The sequence below is a fragment of the Callospermophilus lateralis genome, unplaced genomic scaffold (genome assembly GCF_048772815.1).
Source record: "Callospermophilus lateralis isolate mCalLat2 unplaced genomic scaffold, mCalLat2.hap1 Scaffold_196, whole genome shotgun sequence".
Taxonomy (NCBI): Eukaryota; Metazoa; Chordata; class Mammalia; order Rodentia; family Sciuridae; genus Callospermophilus; species Callospermophilus lateralis.
Genome location: NW_027512968.1, coordinates 1,107,501 through 1,119,563, shown reverse-complemented (window position 1 = coordinate 1,119,563; position 12,063 = coordinate 1,107,501). Strand labels below are relative to the sequence as shown.

General features: G+C 44.4%; 1 pseudogene; it reads right to left on the bottom strand.

Annotated features, from left to right (window-relative positions):
* Positions 1 to 3,224: 3,224 nt before the first annotated feature.
* Positions 3,225 to 12,063, bottom strand: part of LOC143388666 (transmembrane protein 163-like) — a 192,997-nt pseudogene continuing 184,158 nt past the window's right edge.

Below are 12,063 nucleotides of genomic sequence, written 5' to 3'. Positions count from 1 at the left end.
TAATTTCCATATTGGCTTTATTCTAAATCCTATCCTTCCCTATGAGGTTGCAGAGCATCTTCATGTAACTAAGTGGGTGAACATAAATAGATCCATACTCATTTAGGAAGCTGACAGTTCTGTAAAGCTGAGGGTGAGTTCCTTTCATTCTTGTTGGCTTCAACAAAAAATGGAACACCAAGTTTTTACATATAGCAAAAGACCAAATTAGCTGTATAGCCCTGGATGCAGAAAAAAGTTACCCTAGCTTTCTTAGCACTTAGGGTTTTGTGAGGATTCAGTGTTTTAGCACAGTGTCTGGCACCTAGTAAGCCCTAGTAAATGTTAAAATATTGTTATTAGCAATTCATAAAGCCTGAGAAATAAAGAGCTCACTCCCTATCTGTTGATTCAAAATAACACCTACATAAAAATATTATTCCAAGTTGACCAAGTATTGTAGGAATTACTGGTTTAGATTGTCCAAGTTCTGTGCCTACCCTGATAGTTGTAATCATACTGTATTCCTGAATGCACTGATTTGAAAATATGCCAGACTTCAGCTCCCAGTGAAACAAGGCTGCAAGACTTTATTAACTGGGATTGAAAAAGGTGAAAGTGACCTTTGGCCACATACTGGACCTCACCCCACTGATGTCTTCTGGAACATTCCAGGGCTTTCTTTGAAGAACTTTTTGAGTTGGAAATTTAAAGGAGATCTCAGATAGATTGTACACTTTGAATTAAAGTTAATCCTATGCCTCTGCAATGCAATAATGGAGACTTTCCTGGGTCATTTAAGAGGAAAGAATGACCAATGAAATTTATACATTCCCCAGAAAATCCCTTTGCTGCCCCCTGCTGGTCAGGGTGGCTCTTAACAGGCTGGTTACCCCATATTTCCACCAAATAAAGGTTAATTCCAGGGCCTGGTCCCAGAGAAAGCCCACCTCCCAGGGAAAGCCACCTGATGCCCAGGGCACAGATTTTGGCCCTTTACAGAACATTCCCCCAGAGGCTACTCTTGGTTTAATGATGTTTTCCCAACTCACTTAAATATCAGTTTTCTGTTTGTTTGGGGGCTGGGGAGTGGATTTAGCCTCTTGCTTCCCTGGTGAATTGTAAGGTTTTATCTCCTGTCCGTCCATGTCGACTCAACTCTGGATAGATTGTGATTATGGAATATGGGGGAATTTCCTGGAGTTTGGTATCTTTTTCAAATTCCTTTGGTTTCTCTTCAGCTGATCGGCAGTCTTACAGTTCTATGGTTGCGATGATTGGAATTTACCTCCTTCAAAGCCTCACTATCTAACCAAGATTCTGCCACACCTTAAGACTGTCCCTCACCCCTTCCCTGACCCCCACAGCAGGAAAGGCATGTGCCCATTTCGCAGGCAGGGTCATTGACTATGGAGGATCGATGGGAGGGGGAGAGTGGTAGTGGGCACTCAGATGCAGTGGTGGGTCAGGAACCTTTCATCTGTCGTGTCTGCCAAAGCTGAGATGGTACAAACGTGAGATGCATCTTGCTCACTGTCCTGCCCAAGTATTAACAGGACCATAGCATAACAATTGATGCCAAAGGAGATGGTGTATCCCTTCTACTGTAGTTGCTGTCACAACCTTGATGTTGTTAGCTAATGGTCATTAGCATCTGTGTCTTCAAACAAATCCTGGTACAACTGTTTTCTACTATTCACTTCTGGGGTTAAGTCGTGCAGGATTCTGCAAATAAGGTGTCACTGTCCAAATGTTACTGTACTGGCATAGAGAGCTCTGCTTTGTTTTCCACTGTTTTAGAGGAAACTAGGGAGAACTTTATTTTTCAATAAGCTTTTCTTGTGTGACAGGTGGGAGTGGTGTTTGTGAGAGCTGGCTGGGTACAGGGTCAGCCACAGATGCATGCTGTCCAGCTGCATCTCACAGTTTACAAACTCAAAAAGGCTGATAGAAAAGAGATTGTGGAGGGAATCGTTTCAGAACTAAGCATTCTCTCCTTTATAGCATATCTACCAATCAGGTCAGACCACTCTCCCTGCCCTGTACTCACTTAGCAAGGAGCTGAATTAGTTAACTGCTAGACTTTTCTTTTCTTTTTCTTTTTTTTTTTTTGAGACAACTGTCAATCACTGCACCAAACATTTAAAAATCTTTCCAAATGGGCTAGTAAAATGGCCCTAAAAAGACTACCTAAGTGCAAGAACTTGCTGGACCTATACCACATTTCTCCCTTCAAAAACAGCATTGTTTGAACCAGGAATCAGTGGACCTTGAGGGCTTGGTCAGGCAGATGTCTTGGAAGCACAAGGCCACATCAAGGAGCTGGACCTAGCCTGGACTCTAAAACCCAGGCACTGCCTGGTGACTGGCTACAACAGAGAGGCTACACAAATCCTTAAAAAAAATGCCAAGGAAATACAGAGAACCTCAGTTTGGGGATCGCTACCTCGTCATCTACTTTCCCTAAACTTCTACAATGTGTATTAGCAATTAGCTACAGTGAGAAAATCTACAGAAAAGAAAAATATTAAATCCTGCATCTATCACACTTGCTCACAGACTTTTTCTGTGCTATGTGCAAACATCTCGCAGAAGGCCCATCTGAATGCTGTGTGACTTGGCAGAACAAGCTACAGTTAAGTGTCCCTTAACTGAAATGTTTGGTACAAGTGTTTCAGATTTCAGATTGTGGGATATTTACATGTACATAATGAGACCCCTCCCGGGTGGGACCCAAGTCTGATGAAACTCACTTGTTTCTTGTATATCTTAGACACAGCCTGAGGGTCATTTTGTGCAGTACCTTCAGTGCACTTGTATTTTGCACATGGGGTCAAAAGAAATTCTCTACTTGTGGTATCATATTGGCTCTCGAAGTATTGTGGATTTCAGAGCATTTTGATTCCAGGGTTTATGGATTAGGGGTGCTTAAGCCATACCTTCCTTTAACCAGCCCAGGGGGAGACAGGGCACTGAAGGTTGGAGTGGAGGACCCAGGAATCAGCCATGCTCTGGTCCAGGAAATTGAATGTGCAGTGGTCATGCCTTGTAGAAGCAAAAACAGCAGTTCAAGGTCTCTGCTCTCCCACTAGAAGCAAAAGCAACCATTCCCATATCATCCTTCAGCTGCAACGGAAAACCTGCCCATAATGGCAAGCCCTGATTTTGTTGGTGTCGCATGATGATGACTCTCAAAGATTGCCTCGCCGTGCCGTACAAAACAGGTAAAGATCTTTATTGGGCAGACAGTTCTGTGAGAGGTACAGAACACTGCAGGGTAAAAGGAATGGAGTCTACAGAATCTATACCTAATGTTACATAAACGGAGAACATCTTGTTCCTTACAGAGGAGTAAACCATCTCTCACAGTCTGTAATGTATCATTACCACTTGACACAGCATATAGATATATGCATATACGGATAGATTATATAATTATTTATTACAAATAAACTAGTTTCACATCTCTCAAAAATGGATCCTGTTTTACATGGATGTGCAGGTTCTGAGTGTATGAGAAAGGGTCATGTGCTTATTTACCTTGTCCATGCAAAGCTCATACATATGTCACTAAGTACTTTAAAAAATAGAATGGTCTTCTTTAGAACAAATCTGTTTAGATTTAGGATTAGTAAAACAGAATGAAACTAATAAAACACACTGAGAGAAATTAGTGATACACTGATGGTTCTGGTTACGTAAGGGGATGAGGGACTAAAGGGCCCAGTCTTCCATTAAAACCTACCAGGAGAGAAGAATCCTTAGAACTAGGAGGTGGCTGGGGCCACACACAGTCCAGAGGAGAGGGACCTGCTTGCTATCTGTTTCAGGCTTAGAGCACCACAGTTGGGCTTTCTGCCAAGCAGAGATCTTTTCCTACCCCAAGAACTGTTTTACTCCAGAAAACAGAAAATGTCAGCTCCAGCTTGAGATGGGGAAGTGTGTCCCCTCCTGCAGGCATTGTCCTAAGTGTGTGATGGGGGGCAGCGGAGTGAGGGTACAGGGCAGATGCACCCACTGGGCAGACCTTGTCCTGTGATGACAAACTGTATGAAAGAAGACTTTCCAAAAAAAGAAACTGATGTTCAGTTAAATATTGGCACAGTCTGCCTATGTGGAAACTTGTCGTCATCCTGAAGGTCTTCATGTGGAGCAGCCCTCCCTGGTTGCCAGGGCCACCTTCACTCAAACATCTCATAGTGACACATCTGCCTCACCCTTGGCACCATGTTGATGAGAAGCCTGCAAAGAGGAAGACAGACACCGTCACCGCAACACCGGGCCCACTGCAATTTGGGGAAGCACAGAAGAGACTCATTTTCTGAGGTCATTCATGTACCATAGGTGTCCAGTCAGTGGTTTCTAATATATCCATGAATTCGTGTAATCATGTCCATTATCTTAATTCCAGAATGTTTTTATCCCAAAAAGAAACCCATTCCCACTAGCAGTCCTTCACCCCATTAGCAACCAATATTCCACTTTGGGCTGAAATATCCAGAGTAGGCAAATCCAAAGAAATCATCATATAGTATATGGCCACCTTTATCTGGCTTCTTTCTTTTGGTATAATGTTTAAAGTTCATCTAAGTCATACTGTGTACCAGTTCTCCATTCCCTTTTAGGTATAAATAATAGCCCCCTGTATTCTTCAGGTAATGGGTGGTTTCTACTTGTGCCCATAATAAAAAACACTGCCATGAACTTTTGGGTACAAGTTCTGGCATGGATTTGGCTTCAGTCTTCCAGAGCACAACCCAAGGAGCAGAATTTCGGGGTCGACTGATAGCTCTATGTTTAACATTTTGAAGAACTGCCAAATTACTCTTCAAAGCAGGCTCACCATTCATGTTCCCATCCTCCCGCTCCTCACCAACACTTGTAACTGCTCCTGGTTTTGAGTATAGAGGTCCTAGTGGGAGCTGGTAAGGGTTTTAACATTTAAAACACAGTGCCTTTCAGAAACAGATGCTGGATCCAGAGTTGGCCATGCCAGTGTGCCACTTCTTCAGTGAGTGCCCTCCATGTGGGTTTTTCCTCAGCATGCACTGACCATCCCTTTTAACAAAGGGTTCTCTAAATCTACAGCCCAGCCTCTGGCCCAATGGTGCTACCTGCCCTCTCCCAACTCATTTAGAGCAGGAGGCTGCATGGGTAAGGAAGCCACCCCAAGATGCTAGCCTGGGCATCCTGAAGATCAGCATTATAGAGAAAGAAAGTCTCTACTTCCAAGTCATGAAGGACCATAAAGACATCAGACAAAAGCAAAGGAGACCCTTTGTGGTTTTAAACACTTTAATGCTCTTGTTGCGATCTTTGCCTCCTGTGCCAACCCCTAGGAGAACTGATCCCTGGTAGGGGATTTTCCAACCACTTGACAGTTCAGGATCAGGAGAAGCCTTATCTATCATTTTCTGGCTAGGGAAGCAGGTGGCAAGAGTGGCTCTCCTCCTGGCCACCAGGAAAACAAATATAAAAGAAAAAACATACTTGACCCCGTAGGCAAATATGGTGAGGCCGATCAGCACGCCTATGCTGCCATCCAGGTACCAGACTGCCGCATTGTGCTTGAACACCTCCGCACTCAGAAGAATGGAGAAGCCCATCATACCACCCACGAGGGAGTTAAACCCTGCAAAAGGAGGAGAGATGCTGGATGGTGGTGCTCAGATATCTGTCTTAGCCACTAGCCTGCCTCAATATCCTGGAGTACACGCAGAAAGGATGTGGCCCAGTGCTTTCTCATCACCTAGTACACCAACATGGCTCAAGTCCCTCCTCAATTGTCACCAGGGACCTCCCTGGAGATAACCATCCCCAGTCTCCACCCTTAACCTGCTTTCATCTCTAAGCACTTATGCCCCTATGAGACAGTGAGCAGGGGAGTGGGGCTCAGCATTGGTACCTACTAGAATGCAGACCTCAGGAGAAAAGCAGGAGCTCAGTTCCCTGTTGAATCCAAAGAGCCCAAGACAATGCCTGGCACACAATAGACATTCAAATCCTGGCTTAAACACACATCTGTTGAGTGTATGCTGAGCCAGGTACCCATCTGGGTGTTATAGATACATACAAACTTTGTCAATTTGAGGGTATATATATGCACTTTACTGATGAAATCACTAAGTAAGGGAGGTTCAAGAATTAGACCAAAGTTATCTAGAGCAAGAAGGGAAGGGATGGATTCTATCTGAGGCTGTCTGTTCCCTCCAGCATCTGCACTAACATCCCAGAAGAGGAATGCAAAGTTTTGAACTGATGACATAACTGAAGAAATGTCAATAAAAACCAGAAAGGAAAGAAACACAACTTTTACAACTTGAACATTACACTTCCATTTTACCTATGAGTTGTCACAAGCCACACAGAAAGGGAATGATTTAGGGCAGTTTCTGGAATTTCCCCATGACATAAACCACAAGGGTCCTCACCTGTTTTTACCATCATGGTATCCCTGAGAGGAGCTCCAAGCTCCACCTCCTTCCTGGGGTAGCCTCCCCCCAACCCCGTTGTGTAACAGAGCCATGTGTCAAAAGCCCTCATTCTGGCTACAAGTTAGAAAATTGAGATAATACATTCATGCAGTCTGTACTCCTAGGAGAGAGGAGGCAGGTGGGGGACAGGGATGATCTGTGCAAAGCCTGGGTCAGTCCTATTCAGGGGCCCCTAGGACGGACCTCCAGGAGCTGCTCCCCATTCGTGAGAATGAGACAGCTAAACCTGAGGCCTGCAAGGGCTTCTCAAGGACTGGCCTGGGACACAATGCAATGACCTTACCATCACTCAAAGCGTCAGCTGGTGACTCAGCTGAGCACACAGATTTAGACAAGAATACCTCATCTCACCAGCACGAAGCCCGACACTCACCTGGAACAGCAGCTTCTCTGTGCAAGGCCCACCCCCATTCACCTGGGTCACTATAGCTGGGGTGAACCCCATTCATGCCCCCCACCCAACCTCTTCCTTGATTCCCATTTATGTCCTCCTCCTCAACCTCCATGAATTATTGCCCTTTATGAAATCTGCTCAAAGTTGCCTTCTTAAGCCAGTTTCATTTTTGTGCCTCCTATTTTGCTCATAAAACCCTTGCTGAGATCATCCGTGGCTTCATATTTCCTCATAGATAGGTAAGTCCCCCTCCCTCTGTAAACTGACTTCTTCAGCCTCCATCTCCTGGTTTTCCTGCTTCCTCTCCAGCAATTTCTTCTCAGCTTCCTTTTCTGCTCCTCCTCCGCATGCCTACTGGAGTCACTTGGGCTCTTCCTCTGAACTCTCCCTCCATCTAAACTCTCCTCCTATCTCCTAGGCCAGTTCTCTAAAAGTTCTATTTTTTTTAACAACCCTTCCCTTTAGCTACAGACACACATGCTTCTCAAACTGAAAATGCACACATCTCAATTCTTGCCCCTAAACATCTAACCCTCCAACCACCACCTTCTCTGTGTTCAGTGCCACCCTCTTCCCAGGTAAGGAGAACAGAAATTCAAGAGCCCATTCTTGACCTATCCCACACCTAAAGTCCAACCATCAGGTGAGTCTTGCTGTTACCTCCCCAGTGCATTTTCAAATCTCCCCCACCTCTTGCCACCTCCAAACTCATCTGCACCCACTCCCCTCCTGCCCAGAGTTCCCATAAGCCATGGTCCTGCCAGCAACCACTTGGAGAAGTGGACAAAGCTAAAACTTTCTAAGGAAAGCCAACCATTACCTATTTCAAATCTCACCCAAACTTTTCACAGCTGACACCACCAGCTCCCTTCTGCCTGTCCCATGCCACCTCTACTGCTCCTCTCTCACTTCACTCTAGCCACCCTGGTCCCCTCAGTGTCTTAGAACTCACTGAGACCCCTTATATTTGGGGCTCCTTCCCAGGTAGCCACTCAGAGCCCCTAAAGTACTTTGTCTACCTACTGTGCCTACTTACCTCTTCACCCATGCCTGGTATTTTCTCATAATCCTTGACCACTTGCTATTTTTGCCATTTTTCTTTTACCATCTTTCTCTCTTCATTAAAAACTAAGCTTAAGGACAGGAAATTTGTCCTTCAAACTTGCTATCTATATTCCAATACAGTCTGGCATTTATCAGAGGTGCAAATGTTAGCTGCATTAATTAAGTATCAGGGAAGGTGTGGAAGATGACGGTAGCTTTGCTGTCCCCTGTGTAGAGGAGACAGCCCTTGCCTAGACCAGTCACCTGTGGTCCTGACAATTTGAACCCCAATGATGCTTAGAAAAGATGCAGAGGCCTGAGGTTCCCCAGATGGCCACTAGATGTCCACTTAGCTCCACCAAGTCAGACCTGCTCTGCCCACCAGCATCAAGAACAGCCCAGGGGCCAGGGTGTGACCACAGGTATCTGATTCATGCTGATGATTTCACCTCCTTTGCCCACATCTTCTAGGAGGGAGCTGCTCTCTGCTCTGTTTGGCCCACTGTTTTGTGATTACAAAGCCTCACATCTTAGGATCCTGCAGGAGAACACTGGGACAAGCACACAGGAACTGGGGACAGATTCCATGTCTGCTGCCACATCCCTTAATCTTGGAGGCTTCCCATTCACCCAAAGGGAAGAGCCTGGGAACCAGCCCTCTCACCAACAGCAGCACACCAGGCTCTAGCAGTCACTCACTTGAGCTTGGCCCTGTCCCCTCAGAGCTGTTTTAAAGAATTCTGCTAATGATGTAGAGTGGCACAAAACAATGGTGGGGACCATCTTGGTTAGAAGCTTTAATAACAAGATCAGAATCTGTAATTAGGCACATTAACTTGATGCAGAATATTCTAATAGTTTTTCATATACTTGAAAAATTATCAGAGACTCTTGTTAAGAGTTGGAAGAGAACAGTCACTAGAGGCCCCTAGGTCAGAGGGGTTTCCTGACTTGCCACAACTGCTCCTATGGACAGGACCAAAGCTGGGGCTCTTGTTCAGAGTTTTCCCCCAGGTGCCCACTCACAGTCTTCATCCATCTGATTTGGCTACAAACCCATTTTACTCCTAGTCCTGATAGGCACCATATGCATATTGACTAAATATCAAGCAACAAAAACAGACAAGACCACACAACACAGAGTGAGCTAGTCTGGAACTTACCATGGTCTCCCTCATCCACACCTTGCAGTCCCCTTTCCTTAAAGACCCACTTCCAGGTGTAAGAATGTGTGGGTCACAAAGGACCTGGAAGAGTCAGTCTGACCCAGTTCACACAGCTTCAGCACAGGATCTAGACACCCACCAGGTGACAGGTAAGGGCCACCCTCCCTCTCTCCCTGCAAGGAAAGCAGTTTGCCAACTTGCTTCCCCTGGAGAGAAAGTGCTGGGCTCAGCTCTGACAGGGTAGCAGTCCTGGGGTATGTGTTCCAGACCCATCCTTCAGGGAATACCCAACATTAATGATAGCCATGGCTCCCCACAGCCACCCTGCCCACCTCCCAAAGGGAGGGAAGAACAGAGAGGAGGTAATTAAAGATTGCTCTCCAGTTCTGCTAATCAACAAATGAGTAAAGCCCAGATCCCAGACAATACAATTAGCCAGAGGCTGTAATTACTACTGCATATTTTGCCAGAGACACCTACTCCCACCAAGCTAACCAGGGGGCCCCTTCTGGTTAATAGCTTGGACAGCTTCTGGGACAGGACTCATCTCTCTATATCCTCTCTTGTTAAACCCCCATGGCCATTTTTTCCCAAGCCCTACCCATTTTAAACCACTTTCCTCTACCAGGGCCAAGGTCTCATCTCTGCAGAGACTTTCCTGCTTCCATCTCAGCTCCTTCAATTGTTCTCCACCACAGACATCCAGAGGGCTCTTTAGAACATGCCAGTGATGTCACGCCCTGTGCCCTAAAGACCTGGACCAGCACTATGTCCTTCAGAGAGACATAAAGGGACTGCAACAGAGGCTGGAAAATCCAAACCCAGACATATGGCCACGCCCACTCATTCTTCCACTGGCTCACAAGCCCCTCTGTGCTGTTCCTTCTTAAGAAAAGCGGGACTCTGCAGCAGAGGGAGGCATTTTCTTTTTCACATTATAAAACACCAGACCACAAAAATCACCCTTGGGTGAACACTTGACCCAAGTTCTGGATCTGCCCCAGGTAGGAAAGGGCACAGTTCATCCCAGGTCTTATAGGACACTGTATATTAGGGTCAACTTGATACCACTAATGCCATGACGTCTGGGTGGGTGACAGACCTCCTGGGTCTGCTTCTGTCCTTCCCATGAAATGAGAAACATAGGGGTTATTTAACTAGGTTGCAACCCTAGTTGGAGTCCAGGGAAGGACACCTGAAGGGCAGACACCTGAAAAGCATGACTCTGCATGGTGAGCTGGTCTCCCCAGCTCACACAGCACCTAGCACAGCTCCAGACACAAGACACCAGCGTTAATCCTCAGGATCCTCACTTTTTCCCACCCTATCGCTGACGAAGGCAGTATCAGGGGCTCATCTGGGCACAGGGAGAACAAAAGCAAGGCACTGGCAACTCAATGAGATCCTGTCACTAAATAAAATACAAGGGTTGGGAATATGGCTCAGTGGTTGAGTGTCCCCAATGGGTTCAATACCCAGTACCACCCACCCCCCCCAAAAAAAGACAATTTAAATTAATATGAATTTTGAACATATGAAAGATGTTCAAACTCACTTGTAAAAGCAATGAAACAATCAAAACTACAATAAGATATCATTTTTTACCTAAACAAAACTATTGCAAGACTATGGAAAACAGGCTCTCATACAACTCTGATGTCAGTGCAAAATGGTTGAATCTATCAGGTAAACAATTTGGTAATTTCTCTGAAAAGTTCAAGTATATCTACCTTTTGACCAAGCCATCCATATTGTGAGTTTATCTTACTACTATTAAAAAGACAATATATACAGCAGCATTCACTAATAGAACTGAAGAGAAAATGAAAAATTTCAAAATTGATTGTTTCACCACTTAGCCACATCAGTGGTAGCATGCTTGCCTCTAGATAGAGATGAAGATTCTAAAGAGTCACTCTGAGTAACTGATGAAGTAAATAAACAGAAAATCAGTAAGCATATAGAAGACTTCAACAACACTGTCGACCAACTTGACGTGACAAAGGATCCATCTTCCCTACCAGAGCAAAATACACATTTGTTTCAACAGCACATGGAATATTAATAAATGGAAAACACATTCTGTTCCAGAAAACAGAACACAGCCAATGAAAAAATTCAAATTATATGAAGTATATTCTCTGACAATATTGGAATTAAGCTAGAAATTAGCAACAGAATCATATACCTAATAGCACCATATTCAGAAATATAGAACAAAACAACTCACTTTTTAAAAGCTCATAATTCAAAGAAGGAAGCACCAACTTTCTAGAAAGTTATAAAATATTCTAAAGTAAAAGAAAAAAAACAGCATATTAAAATTAGTGGGGCAAAGCAAAAACAATTGGTTTAGAGGGAAGTTTATACTAAATAGTTCATAAGAAAATATTCAAAGGCCTCAAATAAATGATCTAAGCTTTCCCTCTAAGAAAGGATTAAAAGAAAGTCAACTAAATCCCAAAATAAGAGCAGAAATCAATGAAACAGAGCTGAAGGTATAGCTCAATGGTAGACATTTGCTTAGCATGAACAAGACCCTGGATTTGATCCCAGGAAATAAGGAAGGAGAAAAAAGAAATCAATGACACAGAAAATGGGTAAACAATAGAAAAAAATCAATAATACAAAATCTGATACTTTGTAAAGACCAATGTAGAAATCTTTATTCATAGAGTAATCTGTCATCTTGATCCTTATCTTTGTCCATTCGATTGTTACAACAACATACAAGCTAGGTGGATTATCAACAACAGAAATTTATCGCTCATGGTTCTGGAAACTGGACTGTCCAAGGGGGCAGCAGATTCAGTGTCTGATAAGGGCCCATCTTCTTCTCAGAGACATATGTTCTAGCCGTGTGGTAGAAAGGGCAAGGAGCACTATCCCCCTCACAAGAGCTCTGCCCTCACAACCTAATCACTTCCCAGAGATCCCACCTCTTAGTGACATCATGCTGCAGGTTAGGATTGCAACTGATGAATTT